We start from the raw sequence: 15791 nt of genomic DNA on the forward strand, positions 1-15791 counted from the left end.
TGGCCTGCATCAAGAGGAGCATAGTGTCTAGATCTAGGGAAGTCACGCTCCCCATGCTCTATTCTGCTTTGGTTAGACCACACCTGGAATACTGTGTCCAATTCTGGGCACCACAACTCAAGAGAGATATTGACAAGCTGGAATGTGTCCAGAGGAGGGTGGCTAAAATGATCAAGGGTCTGGAGAACAAGCCCTATGAGGAGCGGCTTAAGGAGCTGGGCATGTTTAGCCTGAAGAAGAGAAGGATGAGAGATGATAGCCATATATAAATATGTGAGAGAAATATGTGTGGGCCTACCTGCACGCCCCACCATACACACACTTTCTGGTGGGGTGTGCAGGCAGACCTGAAGCGCACTTGAAGCTGAGCACCTCTTACTCTGGAGACCAAAATTCACAAATGATTATGTCATACAGGGTTCTTGGTATCAAGTGTCAAAATCAAAGTTTGCTCTTGGGGACTATTTTCAAGCTGTGGATGGTGGCCTCTGTAGATGCCAAACTTGTAGGTATAGAGGACAGACTGTACAAAGGATGTTAATCTCTGTATTACTTACTTCGTTTGAACATCAACGTATGTTTTATTTTAATTTAGCGAGTGGGTGGATCATAACCGAGGCAAGTGTAGTAAGACGACTCTTTGAGGCGAGTTGCACTTGCTAATAGCTGAAGATAATTACAGGCCGCTTCCCGCTTTGTGGGTAGTCATCCATGAAAGCCCCTCCAGAGTCATCGGACGCACCTTGGAAGGGCATGGAAGGGCAAAATGTATGATCCCAAGCAAGCAATGCTCACAACAACATTGAATATTTTGCTTGTACGTATTTTTATTTATTTCCATCACTTTTACCCCGCCCTTCTCACCCCCCGAAGGGGGGGGGACGACGACTCAGGGCGGCTTACAGAGAAAGGCACAATTCGATGCCTTGTCACATATACATACATATATAAAAGCAATTAAACAATTACAAATTAAAAATTAAATCATCAATACAAAACAATACAATAAACACAGTAGTAGGCTAATCCTGAGCTCAGCATTCGGAGTTCCGTAGATCCATTCCGTCTCGTCAAGTTCCAGCTCGTCATCAAGTCTTTCTTTAGCTGCCAGAATGTCCAAATGCCTGGTCCCACATCCAGGTTTTCAACTTTTTCCTAAATGAAAGAAGGGACGTTGCCGATCTAATCTCCTCGGGGAGTGAGTTCCACAGGTGGGGGGCCACCACCGAGAAGGCCCTGCTCCTCGTCCCCACCAGTCTCACTTGTGATAGAGGCGGGGTCAAGAGCAGGGCCTCCCCAGAGGATCTTAGGTTCCGAGGTGGGACGTAGAGGGAGATCCGTTCGGACAGATACACTGGGCCGGAACCATATAGGGTTTTGTAGGTCAAAACCAGCACTTTGAATTGTGCTCGGAATTGGATCGGCAGCCAGTGGAGCTGGCGCAACAGGGGGGTGGTATGCTCCCTGTATGATGCTCCAGTGAGCAATCTGGCTGCCGCTCGCTGGACCAGCTGGAGTTTCCGAGCAGTCTTCAAAGGCAACCCCACGTAGAGTGCGTTGCAGTAATCCAATCGGGATGTAACAAGAGCGTGGACCACCGTGGCCAAGTCCGACTTCCCAAGGTACGGGTGCAACTGGCACACAAGTTTTAGTTGTGCAAAAGCTCTCCCAGCCACCGCCGAGACCTGGGGTTCCAGGCTCAGCGCTGAGTCCAGGATCACTCCCAAGCTGCGAACCTGTGTCTTCAGGGGGAGTGTAACCCCGTCTAACACAGGCTGTAACCCTATGCCCTGTTCGGCCTTACGACTGACCAGTAGGACCTCTGTCTTGTCTGGATTCAATTTCAATTTGTTAGCTCTCATCCAGTCCAACAAGGCAGCCAAGCACCGGTTCAAGGTCTGGACAGCCTCCTTGGTGACAGGTGAGAAGGAGTGACAGATTTGGACATCATCTGCAGAGAGATAACACCTCATTCTGAAACTCCGAATGATCTCCCCCAGCGACTTCATGTAGATGTTAAATAACATCGGGGACAGAATTGAGCCCTGTGGGACTCCACACAACAACAGTTGTGGGGCCGAACAGGTGTCACCCAGCAATACCTTCTGGGATCGTCCCTCAAGGAAGGACCGGAACCACCGCAGAGCAGTGCCGCCGAGCCCCATGTCCATGAGGCGCCCCAGAAGGATACCATGATCGATGGTATCGAAGGCCGCTGAGAGGTCCAGCAAAACTAACAGGGACACACTCCCCCTGTCAAGCTCCCTGCAAAGATCATCTACCAAGGCGACCAAGGCTGTCTCAGTTCCATGTCCCGGCCTAAAGCCAGACTGTGCTGGATCTAGACAATCAGTGTCTACCAGAAACCCCTGGAGTTGTGCTGCCACCACACGTTCCATGACTTTGCCCAAGTAGGGGAGATTGGAAACTGGCCGATAGTTGTCAAATTGAGTGGGATCCAGTGATGGTTTCTTCAACTATGGGAATAAAGGAAAATTTGACTAGCCTGTTACCACAGGTTGGACATTCTTCATCCAAAAAACCAAACTTTTCCATTTGGTTGTCTATGAAAATGACATCTTTAATTTCTGGGTGATCAATGTATACAAATTTTGCTTAGTTATTAAAATTGTGTACATAACTCTTCCTTCAGGTGAGGTGTATAAGGCGTATCTAAAATACAAAGGGATTTGTATCCCACCCTCAAGATATCATAATTTTCATGGAAGTTTTTTTCTGAATATGGAAAAATCCAAAATACAGAATAGTTCAGCTCCTAAACACTTTGGAGAAAGGGTCTTTTTGGGAAGTCTGGCCACGGTGGTCCATGCTCTGGTTACATCCCGTATAGACGACAGCAACAATCTCTATGTAGGTTGCCTCTGAAGACTGAAAGCTTCAGGTAGTCCAATGCTCGGCAGTCAGGTTGCTCACAGGAGCGGGGTACAGGGAGTGTGCTGGTACGGCTGTACCAGGAGCTCCAATAAATTTTCTGTTATCTGTTTGCAGGCAGGCCTCCTGTCCATCATAATTAAGCTTTGGTTCCACCCCCTATTCAGGGCTCTGGGAGGGAAAGGAGCCATTTTTTTGGGGCAGTCTCTCATAAGGAAGCTAAACTATAGGACGTAGACCAGGTCGTCCCGTAGAAAAGCTTCTTTTCTCAAGAACGTCCATGGAGATTCCAGGGAAAAGGTCCCAAGGCTCTGGCTGAGAGTTCACAGCCTCTCAACCTCACAGCAATCAGAGGAAAAACAGCCCTTGAATTGTTTCAAAGAATTCTCTGAGGGAGGACAGCATTACAGATCCACGGAATTCCAGCTGAAATATCTTCAAGCCTCGGCTGGTAGGTCTACTAGATACCCAGACGCATTTGGAATCGGTAGTAGGAACCACACCAATGAGGCATAGATAGTAAACAGCCTGGGAGAGGTTAAAAAGGGTTTTTCCTATAGAGAAAGTTCAGTTAATCAAAGTCAGGTGCCAGTCTATTGAGGACTAGACTAAGAAAGCCTTGAAGTGTTGTTTGAACCATGGAAGATTTGTTGTTTGTTCCATAATAAAGACTTTGTTGTATCATTAAAGACTCTAAAGACCATCGCTTCAGAAGAATCCCTGAGAACCTCTCTTTGAGGTGCCCCTGGCTTCCTGCTGGGCTTAAAGTATACGTCCTATAGAAAAGTACTGCTATTACAGGTTCAGCGCGCGACAGAACAGGGAGTGCACAACTCCCTTGTTGTGTCAGCTCCACTTGCTTCAAATTAGCTTCTGAGCACAATTCAAAGTGCTGGTTTTAACCTACAAAACCCTTCACAGTTCTGGCCCTATCTGAACGTATTCTCCCTTACGAACCATCAAGGGTGTTAAGATCTTCCGGAGAGGCCCTGCTCTCAGTCCTGCCACCTTCGCAGTCACGTTTGGTGGGGACGAAAGACAGAGCCTTTTCTGTGGTGGCTCCCCAGGTATGGAACTCTCTCCTGAATGAAATTAGATCTGCCCCCTCCCTCCTGACCTTTAAGAAGCATGTGAAGTCTTGTTTGTGGAACAAGACATTTGCAGAATGATGGCTGAGACCGGTAATTGACTAAAGTATTGACCACAAGTTGGACATTGGTTTTTATCCTGGCAAATGTTGTGTGCAGAACCATTTTCCTTCCTTTCATTTGTTCTTTCGTTACTTTTGTTACCTTCGGGAGCATGTAATTGAAAGGCCCCTCCCAGTACGAAAATCAGCTTGAAAAGAAAGTAAGTGGGAGTGCATGTGTGTGTTGTGCTGCCTGCAGCTAACTGCCTCCTCTAGAGTAAGCATGAGAAGTTGCCTCCTTGCCATGGAAAGAGACTGCATGTCTGTGTGGCACGCAGGCCCAGAAAGGGTGCCCACTTGCTCTAGAGTAGAAACAGGTAATAATAATAATAATAATAATAATAATAATAATAATAATAAACCTTTATTTGTACCTCACTACCATCTCCCGAAGGACTCGGTGCGGCTTACAAGAGGCCGAGCCCAAATTCAACGGTAAAAACAACAATACAGCAAAATAACTCAAAAAACAAGGCAATAACATTAACAGCACACAATGACGCAATTAAAATCTATGGCAGGGCCAAATGTAATAATTAAAATTAAAAAGTGCTGGGCATAACCAGGTGAAAAGGGTAGGTGTTTGGAGGGGGATGGGCATGCAGTTATCCTGGATCTCTGATAAAGCGCGTTGGAGGACATAATGCTTGGAATTTCCTTATTCTGGGAAGGCACAATGGAACAACCACGTTTTCAAGCTCCTCCTAAAAATTGCTAGCGATGGGGCTTGCCTGATGTCCTTAGGGAGAAGTTCCAGAGTCGAGGGGCCACCACTGAGAAAGCCCTATCCTTCGTCCCCACCAAACGCGCTTCCGATGCAGGTGGGATCGTCAGCAGGGCCTCTCCAGATGAACGAAGAGATTGTGTGGGTTCGTACACAGAGATGCGGTCACGCAGGTAGGCGGGTCCCAAACCATCTAGGGCTTTGTAGGTAAGTGCCTGCACCTTGAATTGGGACCGGAAAATGAATGGCAGCCAATGGAGCTCCTTAAACAGGAGGGTAGACCACTCCCTGTAAGGAGCACCAGTAAACAACCTGGCCGCTGCCCGTTGGATCAGTTGAAATTTCCGGGCTGTTTCCAAGGGCAGCCCCACGTAGAGTGCATTAAAGTAATCCAATCTGGAGGTGACTAAGGCATGGACCACCCTGGCCAGATCCGCCTTCACGAGGTACGGTCGCAGTTGGCGCACGAGTTTTAGTTGTGCAAAGGCCCTCCCGGCCACTGCCGACGCCTGAGCTTCAAGCGTCAGTGATGAGTCCAGGAGGACACCCAAACTGCACACTTGTGTCTTCAGGGGGAGTGTAACCCCGTCCAATAGAGGTTGCTACCCTATACCCCGATCCAGTTTACGATCAACCAGGAGGACCTCTGTCTTGTTGGGATTGATCTTCAGCTTGTTCTTCCTCATCCAGACAGCCACAGTGGCCAGACACTCGTCCAGCACCCGAGGGGCCTCCTTGGAGTTAGTAAGAAGCCTCCTTGAAGTGTGTGCCTGCTTGCAGCTGAGTGTCTCTCTCCTTTAAAGTAAAACAGCTTCAATGCCTAAAGCCTGCGAAGCCTCCCCCCATAATAGGCCAATGCTCTTTCTGCACCTCAGAGCGAAAACAGATACCTGTCCTTCTGATTTCAGGGGGGTTCCCAAAAATGGATCGGGGCCCCCACCAAAAACTGGAACATGAAACAGGTCAAGGTTTACCCTGCATACTCAACTCTAGTCACCAAAGAAGGTCAATGGCATATTTCTGTTCCTATTTGTATACAGCACGGGGTGGTAATAGTGTGGTCATCCAAGTTGCGTGTGCATGGGCGATACACCTCCCGCAGCCCTCCCAATAAAACACACACAACGTTTTGGGGTAAAAAGGGCCACAACTCATTTATTGATAACAGGAACAAAGGTTGGCAGCCATGCATGGGTCCTGGATCCGGATCGGGCAGCCCGCTGCTGACCAATACCACAAAACACGCTAGGGTGCTGCTGGCATAATACCGGGCCCACATAAACTAGGCACCCCCTGAGACCACCAGCCGTTCCCCCCTTCCAGTAAGGAGGGATACCAAGCCAGATCCAGGGCCCATGCCAACCGCCAACACGGAGTTGTGACGAGAAGCACAAAATAAACATATGAACAAGTTAACCCAGACAAGTTAACAAAATCAAGCTAACCACAAACCGCAACACAATAAACGTGCAGGGAGGGTGGGATGGGTCAGCTGCTCAGCTGCTCAGAGGCTCGGGACAGCCTTAAATAGGCTGCCCAAGAGGAGGAAAAAGGCCAGCACTGACCTCACCAGTGGCGAGGTGTGGCCAGCTGGCCATTGGGCGCTTGGCTGGCCGGCGGGAAACTTTCCTGCCAGCCCATGGGACTTCTGGGAAGGAGAAGCCCCCTGAGGTGAGAATGGCGGTGGATGACACCCCACACCACAACGTCCCTGGCCCGGTAAGTCGGGCCATGCCTTTTATTGTTGAACATCACTTCCACCACCCAAGATGGCGAGGAACACTGGGGAATGAAATCCAAGAACATCAGGAGAACCATGCTATTGAAGTCAATACAGACTTTAGGAGGGTCTCCCCAGTAAGAGAGACCCCTAGGACCGCACCAAAGAGGGCCCATGACCTTGGCGAGCCGTCAGAGAAGCCTGATTCCAGCCATTTTATTAATATTAATAATTGAAATGAGACTCTTGCCAAGGCGAAGAAGAGGCATCGAGGTTTAATGAGTGATTCAGCTGAAGCGGATGCAATTGCAGTGATCATTCACATGCAAGCATACCAGTACATTGATCAGAAGCATATTTATAGCAAAACACAGGTTTGAAAGTTTCAAAACTCCCTCCCTCTTCCCTCCAATGGGAGAGCTTTCCCTGCTTCAGCGCCTTGAGAGAGGCGGGATGAAAACAGAAACAATGAGCCGGCAAATGAATCAATGGATACGATGCCCAGTCTATTGTCCTTGAGTGGAGTTGCGATGATCCTTGATTACTCTCATCCTGGCCTTCCTGCCACAATCAGATAAGGCACAAAAGGGGAGGCCGGGGAAATGTCCGGTTTTGAATGAAGTAAACAACATTGGGAAGGCGGCCCCCTGAAGGGCGTCTCGCTCCTGTTGTGAAATGGCCAAAAGTCTGCAGAAGGAAATCCCCAGCCCGATGGCCTTTATCCTGGAGCTTCATAGAGTTTCCAGGTTCTATTGTCCTTGCCAGAGTTCTGGGATATGAGTTTCTTTTGTTCCCCTGATTGCCCTTTTAACAACTGGCCGCTTCCTGGATTGATTTACCCAAGGGGAAAGAGAAGGAGTGATAGGTTTTGGGTGTCAGGGCAAGAATAAGGAGAATACATGGGGGAATACAGAAATCCACAGAAATTCATATCAAATATCTCCTTCCCCATCCCACTCGCCAAGGAAATTTAATAAAGAAATTATTTTCAAGCAATATGAGTCCATAGTTCATTTTGAGGGGAAGTTCATGAGCGGGAAAGATGTCCTTGTGAGTCCAAAACATTTAGGCAGAGGAAAGTCTGTTGATTTCCCACTGAGCCATTGGGTGGAATTCTGCCATGCTGGGGTCGAAGCTGGTCCTTGGGAAAGCCTTGTGGGGTCCTTGTTGTTGTCAGTACCTTGGCAATGTGACCAAGACTTAAACCCCCTACTGTGTGGCCTTTGCAGAACTATAAGTTACTATCCCTTATTTTTTTTTGGGGGGGGGGGGGGTGCTTGACATCACTATTATCACCCATGTGGTCAATCTTAATTTAATGGGTCAATGGAGTTTTCTTCCCCACCTGTAATGGTTCCAGAAGTAAAATTACTGCCTCATATAACAAAGTAGGAATACTTCCAGGAAGCCTCATAATGTTCCTACTTTGGGATCCGGAAAGCTTTGGCAATGGATGAACTAAACATATGGTTTGCAAAAAACATTAAACTCATTTTTCCCTCTTCCTCATTCCCTATTTCTTGTGTCTCCAACAGCTTGGATGAGCAGCCAGAGGTGACCCTAGGTAATTTTCAACGGTAAGCAAACAGTATTTTGGCGCACCCCCCCCCCCCAACCAATCACTGATATATATTTTCTGTTCGTCGTGGGAGTTCTGTGTGCCATATTTGGTTCAATTCCATCCTTGGTGGAGTTCAGAATGCTCTTTGATTGTAGGTGAACTATACATCCCAGTAACTACAATTCCCAAATGACAAAATCAAAATGCCTTGAGAGCATCTTCACTGTGTTATTAGATCTTCCAAGAACATTGTAGCATCAGGAAAGGCATTTTTTTCAAACAACAGGAAATGAGTTCAAGCCGCCATTTGTTAATTTCCTGTTTTTAAAGATTGCCTTGGGGAGACAAAAATGTCGTGGTGGAATGTCCAAATGCTCTCCTAGAGGGCATTTTGGGACATTCGAGGGAGGGATCTACTTGAGTTTGGTTCCAGGACTGTCTGTGGATACCAAAATCTATGGATACTCATCCAGCGTAATTAAATGGCACCCCTTGTCTAAAATGGCAAAATCAATCTTCACATTTGGATGGTTGAATCCACATAAGGAATCCATTGTGTAATGGTGATATTAGTAACATTGGAAAATATTGACCATTTCTGCCACCTTGGCAACCACCTCTCCACAAAAAGTCAACATTGACACTGAAATACACCACCTGAGCTCTGCGAGTGCAGCATTCTTCCAAATGAAGCACAGAGTATTTGAGGACCGGGACATCCGTAGGGATACCAAGGGGTTTGTTTCTAAAGCTATTGTCCTCCCAACCCTGCTATATGCCTGTGAGACATGGACTGTCTACAGACGTCAACATTGAGACTGAAATACAACACCGCCTGAGCTCTACGAGTGCAGCATTTTTCCAAATGAAGAACAGAGTGTTTGAGGACCAGGACATCCGTAGGGATACCAAAGTGCTTGTTTATAAAGCAATTGTCCTCCCAACCCTGCTTTAAGCCTGTGAAACGTGGACTGTCTACAGTAGATCCAGTTCGTGAATTTCTTATCTCATTATTAATTCGTTAAATAATTACCTTTAGAAGCGATATTGACACGTTTTGGAAACCTGGAAGTGTTTTTACCATATGGAAGCCACGTCCGCCATCTTCCTTACGACTTCCGCCAATGAATCGTAAATGCTGGGGGCGTGGCCTTCAGGAACAGCTATTCTTACCCATGCCCACCTTCTTCTTCTTGGCATTGGCGGCTTTGCGACGTGGGTGTGACGACCTCCCTAGTGACAAGTGGCGATGTGGAAGAGCTGGGAGTAGCCATGCCCACCTCGCAAAGCCCATCTCGCAAAGCCGCTGATGCAAAGAGGAAGGAGATGGGCGTGGCCAAGCACAGCCCTCCTTGGAGGCCTCGCCCCCAGTGACCTCCGAGGAGTGCTGTGCTTGGCCCCGCCCACCTCTCCCTTCGACAGCTTGCCTGGGAAGAGAAAGAAAGGTGAGAGATTTCAAAAGTGTTAGTTTTAAAATCTCCAAGGAGCGCTGTGCTTGGTCGCTGGGGGTGAGGCCTCCAAGGAGGACTGCGCTTGGCCACGCCCACCTCTTCCTTCTGCATGGAAGCTCGACGCACGGAAAGGAAGGGAAACTGCGAGATTTTAATGGTTCTGGAGGGAGGGAAGAGCACCTTCCATTAACGAAATAAAGGAAACAAATTGTATTTCCTGGTATTTCCAATCTTTTTTTAAAGAAAATTTCGGAAATAATTTAAAAATCGAACCTCCAGCGCCCCCTACATACAAAACGGGTTTAGAACTATTTTTTTTTCTTGATCAACCAAGCCTAGTCTACAGACGTCACATGCAACTCCTGGAATGATTTCATTAGCGTTGCCTCTGGAAAATCTTGGAAATCTCTTGGGAAGACAAGTGGATAAAAGTCAGCATGCTGGAAGAAGCAAAGACCACCAGCATTGAAGCGATGGTCCTCCGTCATGAACTCCACGTTATCCGGATGCCCGATCACCATCTCACAAAGCAGTTACTCTGCTCTGAACTCAAGAACGGAAAATGGAAGGTTGGACGACAGGAAAAGAGATTGAAAGATGGGTTCATAGCCAGCCTCAAAAACTGTGGCATAGAAATTGAGAACTGGGAAGCCTTGGCCATTGAGCGGTCTAGCGGGAGGTCAGCTTTGACCAGCAGAATTTGAAGAGGCACAAATGGAGGGCGAAAGAGAGAAATGTGCCATGAGGAAGGCATGTCAAGACAACCTCGACCGAGACCGCCTTCCACCTGGAAACCCTCACTGCGGGAGAACATGCAGGTCAAGAATAGGTCTCCAGAGTCACCTACATACCTACAGCCAGAACACCGCACTTGGAGGACAACTTCACTTGGACAATGAGGGATCACCTAAGTAAGTAAAGTGGACCATGGCCCAACAAGAAATGGGCACCAATATTGAGATATCAACTCAGAATGCCAGAATATGATGAAAGCACTTAATGTGCATCAGAAGTACAGAAGAAGTCCACATCTTCATGATTAGTTAACAGGATTTCTTTACATTTCCACAATAGAATCACAAAAGGACCAAATGTAGACCTTCATGTTGGTGCTCAGCCAACCATTTCTAGTGCATATGTTATATTCCTGTACATTTTACAATGTGTACCTTGGACCACATTTTGCTCCTCAGAAGCATATAGATCATTGAGGACAGTATTTCTTCTCCCAACAAGTTCTGAGCTATTTTTGTTGAAACGAGTCCTCCAACTAAATCATTTCCCATCCCTAACTCCTTCCATGAAGCTTACGGGAAGATCATAGGTCGATCCCCATGTTTCACGCAAGACTACCTCACATGATTGAAATGAATGCTTCTTCAGTAAAGACAACGTGTTTGTAAGGAAAGCTATTGTCCTCCCAACCCTACTATACACCTCCCAACCCTACTATATGAGGACAAAGTGATGAGAGACCTTCATGTCTTTGAGAAAGAGCGGGATTGAAATTTAATTAAATATGATAACTTAGATGGCTTCTGATTCACTGCCGAGTTCTGATGTTGAAAGCACAACTTTCTCATTAGATCACTTTCCGGAGGTTTTGTTTACTAAAGGAAACAACGTAGAAAAGTTGTCTGGTTTCTGACCACAATGTAGGAGTTGCCCTTGTGAAGAAGCCATACCGGTTAGTCGAGGACTGGAGAATGAAAGATGTTCACAGCAAGGGATGGCTGGAGTCTCCATCCAAAGGAAATTATAGGACATGGAGAGCTAGAAAGTGATGACAGCTTCTGATTTTTTTTGCTCTCCTCAGATGTCTTCTAAACCATGGCTCCGGAGAAATGAAGGGTTGAAGGTATCTCAGTCAGTAAGGTGTTATATGGACAAGGAGTCATACCATAAACACATGTGCATTTATCTCCCTCAACCCATCTCTTATGGAGACTTGAGCTGCACTGTAGGGTGATCAATGGAGTGAAAACTGAAAAAAGGTCTTTGTTGTAGAAGGAATGCCATCATGTGTTTCTGCAAGGTAGGACTAAGCTAAGAGCTCAATAGTATCCTCTAGAGTTGTGCACAGAATTCGTTTCTCCCGTTTCTTTGGGAGCAAGAAACGGGAAGCCCCCTTCCTACATGAAAATCAGCTCAACACGAAAGCAAGCTGGAGACGATACTGGCTCCAAGCTTGCTTTCGTCTGCAGCTGAGTACCAGAACTTGTCTCCTTGCAAGTGCATGTGTGGCGTGCAGGCCCAGAAAGCATGCAGACCTGCTAGTACCTGCAGATGAATGCCTCTTACTCTAGAGTAAGAGGTGGTTGGTGGCAGGCACTAGCTGGCGCATGTGATTTCTGGGTCTGCACGCCACACACACATTCTCTTTCCAAGGAGAGTGAGTGTGTGACATGGTGTACAGGCTCAGAAAGCATGTGCATCTGCAGTCGAGTGTCCCTTACTCTAGAATAAGAGGTTCTCAGCTGTAGACACTGGCAGGTGCACATGCTTTCTGAGCCTGCACGCCATGCTGCACACTCACTCTCCTTGGAAAGAGAGTGCCTCTTACTCTAGAGAAAGAGGCCCTCAACTGCAGACACTGGTAAGTGCACACGCTTTCTGGGCATACACACCATGCTGCACACTCGCTCTCCTTGGAAAGAGAGTGCCTCTTACTCTTACTCTAGAGTAAGAGGCACTCGGCTGCAGACACTGGTAAGTGCACGCACTTTCTGGGTCTGCATGCCACACTGCACACTCACTCTCCTTGGAAAGAGAGTGCCTCTTACTGTAGAGTAAGAGACGCTCGGCTGCAGACACTGGTAAGTGCACGCACTTTCTGGGTCTGCATGCCACACTGCACACTCACTCTCCTTGGAAAGAGAGTGCCTCTTACTCTAGAGTAAGAGGCACTCGGATGCAGACACTGGTAAGTGCACACACTTTCTGGGCTTGCACGTCATGCTGCACACTCGCTCTCCTTGGAAAGAGAGTGCCTCTTACTCTAGAGTAAGAAGCGCTCGGATGCAGACACTGGTAAGTGCACACACTTTCTGGGCCTGCACGTCATGCTGCACACTCCCTCTCCTTGGAAAGAGAGTGCCTCTTACTATAGAGTAAGAGGCCCTCAACTGCAGACACTAGTAAGTGCACACGTTTTCTGGGCCTGCACACCACACTGCACATTCACTCTCCTTGGAAAGAGAGTGCCTCTTACTCTAGAGTAAGAGGTGCTCGGCTGTAGACACTGGCAGGTGCACACACTTTCTGGGCCTGCACGGCATGCTGCACATTCGCTCTCCTTGGAAAGGGAGTGCTTCTTACTCTAGAGTAAGAGGCGCTCAGATGCAGACACTGGTAAGTGCACACACTTTCTGGGCCTGCACATCATGCTGCACACTTGCTCTCCTTGGAAAGAGAGTGCCTCTTACTCTAGAGTAAGAGGCGCTCGGATGCAGACACTGGTAAGTGCACACGCTTTCTGGGCCTGCACACCACACTGCACATTCACTCTCCTTGGAAAGAGAGTGCCTCTTACTCTAGAGTAAAAGGCTCTCAGCTGTAGTGACAGGTGCACATGCTTTCTGGGCCTGCATGCCATGCTACACACTCATTCTCCTTGGAAAGAGAGTGCCTCTAGAGTATGAAATCAGCCCTTCTGTTTTGGGGCCCTCACCGAAAGCTGAGACATGAAACGGGTCTAAGTTGACCCCAAATGCACAACCCTAGTATCCTCCAAGTGGGACATGGAGGAGACATGTGCCCTGAAACTGAACAGGAAGACGGACAAGAAATAATAACTTTTGCCAAAGGAGACATCAAGCCGGGCACATATTTCAGTCCAACCTACTCACAGTACTGGTCAGGATAAAGAACAGGCCAGTAGGACGGGTATTTTAATCCTACTCAACTGGAAGACCTGAGGATATTCCCTCTCCTACCCAACAACAAAAGATATAATACCTCTAATCCATTGGAGACATCAAGCTAGGCACATATTTCAGTCCAACCTACTCATAGTACTGGTCAGGATAAAGAACAGCTCAGTAGGACCGGTATTTCAATCCTACTCAACTGGAAGACCTGAGGATATTCCCTCTCCTACCCAACAACAAAGACCTCTAATCCGTTGTCACTCCATTGACCACATTTTCCGTGATTGTACCTAACAGCAGTATGTGCAGAAAATCCCTATTCTACACATACTTACCAGTCCTTCTCAGAGGTGACCCTAGGTAATTTTCAATGGTAAGCAAAGAGTATTTTGCCCCCCACCCCAACCAATCACTAATATATATTTTCTGTTCGTCGTGGGAGTTCTGTGTGCCATATTTGGTTCAATTCCATCATTGGTGGAGTTCAGAACGCTCTTTGATTTTAGGTGAACTATACATCCCAGTAACTACAACTCACATATGTCAAGATCTATTTTCCTTCAAGAGCACCTCAAGAGCACCCCTGGGCAAAATCAACTCTACTGCGAATGCTTACTTTGCGTAATGGTTGAGCCGCCCCTGGTCCTTCTGAAGACTGCCAGTGTAGGTTTCAAGGTGAATGCAGGTTGTTTTACGAGTGTAGACAAGCCCACAGACTAACAGATACTTTTCTTCGTTGCAGTCCCTCTCATTGAGGTTATGCATTGCCTTTCAATCTTCCTCCCACACCTTTGAAGCCATTTTTCGTTGTGCTCAGCAGGTTTGCCATTACGGTAATTATTTCTCAGCCTCCAGCGGATGTGGATGCAAACAAAAGATATTCTCAAAGATAATGAGGTATTATTAAAAATTAATCATACTCTCTTTCCATGGTATGTTTGGTTCCTCCTGAGCATATAGCACCCTCTAAAGGGAATAGTGCAAAGGACACCCTAAATCAAAGAGCGTAAGGTTATTGTTTGGTTGACTTTAGCAAATATATGACTTGCTTGTTGGATGTACTTCAGCTCTGTTGATAAACCACAAGGTAGAGAAGGAGAGGACTTCAGGAATGGATAACTCTGGTGTATCTAAACCAGGGATCCTCGAACTTTTTAAACAGAGGGCCAGGTCACAGTCCCTCAAACTGTTGGAGGGCCGGATTATAATTTGAAAAAAAAATGAATTCCTGTACACACTGCACATATCTTATTTGTAGTGCAAAAAACAAAAACAATACAATAATTAAAATGAGCAATTTAAACAAATATAAACTTATTAGTATTTCAATAGGAAGTGTGAGCCTGTTTTTGGCTGATGAGATAAGATTGTTGTTGTGTGCTTTCAAGTCATTTCAGACTTAGGTTGACCCTAAGGGCTGGGTAAATGACTGTATTTGGCCCTCGGGCCTTAGTTTGAGGACCCCTGGTAGGCTTGGGCGATCAAGAAAAAATTTGGTTCTAAACTCGTTTCGTTTCCAGGGGGTGCTAGCGTTTCGATTTTGATAGGACTTCCGAAATTTCCATTTTCAAAATTTCGAAATTTACGAAATTTTGTTAATAACAAATCGATTTGTTAATGGCGGACGCGATTGCGCAATACGCTAAAAAAACCCTCCAAACGAGACAGGGGGAACTTCTTAATATAATATAATATAATATAATATAGTTGTTGTTAGTTTTATCACACTAACAGTCAACAACAGAGGGAGAGGGAAGCTTCAGAAGTTCCCCTGTCCCATTTGGAGGTTTTTTTAGCATATTGCGCAATCGCGTCCGCCATTAACGAATCGATTCATAATTTTACGAAATTTCGTATATTTCGAAATTTTTTAAAGTAAAATTTTGGAATTCTTTAAAAAAACGAAATGCAAGGGCCTCCTAAAAACGAAATGAGTTTAGAACCAAATTTTTCCGTGGTTACCCAAGCCTATTTTCTAACCTTGTGATTCTGAAGCAGAATCCTCAGCCATTGGGACCGAGAGAGAGAGAGAGAGAGAGAGAGAGAGGTGGAGATGCCCACCTTTCCTGAAGGAAGGCGCATAAACAAAGGAGGGAGCGGAGGTGGGAGATACCTCCAGCCGGAGGGGCTCTCTCTCTCTCTCTCTCTCTCTCTCTCTCTCTCTCGGTCCCAATGGCTGAAGAGAAAGTCAGGAGAAGATGCGACTTTTGGTGCACACGCTGGGGTCTTCAGACACACCTCCGAACCCGAAGCGGGCCAGGCGCAGTGGCTCCGCCCCTTGGCCCACCCGCAGATTGGGGAGAGGAGAGGAGGCGGGTGGAGCGCCAGGGGATCAGGAAAGGGAGCCGGTCATGGGGAAGGGATCGAACGCAGAGAACGATTGAG

At 47.0% G+C, this 15791-nt stretch overlaps 1 protein-coding gene across 1 annotated transcript in view; it reads right to left on the bottom strand.

Moving 5' to 3' along the window:
• Positions 1 to 14136, bottom strand: part of LOC132764218 (uncharacterized) — a 38262-nt gene extending 24126 nt beyond the window's left edge. The window contains exon 1 of the mRNA XM_060758113.2: positions 14023 to 14136. The gene's annotated coding sequence lies outside the window, so the exon portion shown is untranslated. The remainder of the gene's footprint in view (positions 1 to 14022) is intronic.
• Positions 14137 to 15791: the final 1655 nt, after the last annotated feature.

The sequence above is a fragment of the Anolis sagrei genome, chromosome 12 (assembly GCF_037176765.1).
Source record: "Anolis sagrei isolate rAnoSag1 chromosome 12, rAnoSag1.mat, whole genome shotgun sequence".
NCBI classification, from domain to species: Eukaryota; Metazoa; Chordata; class Lepidosauria; order Squamata; family Dactyloidae; genus Anolis; species Anolis sagrei.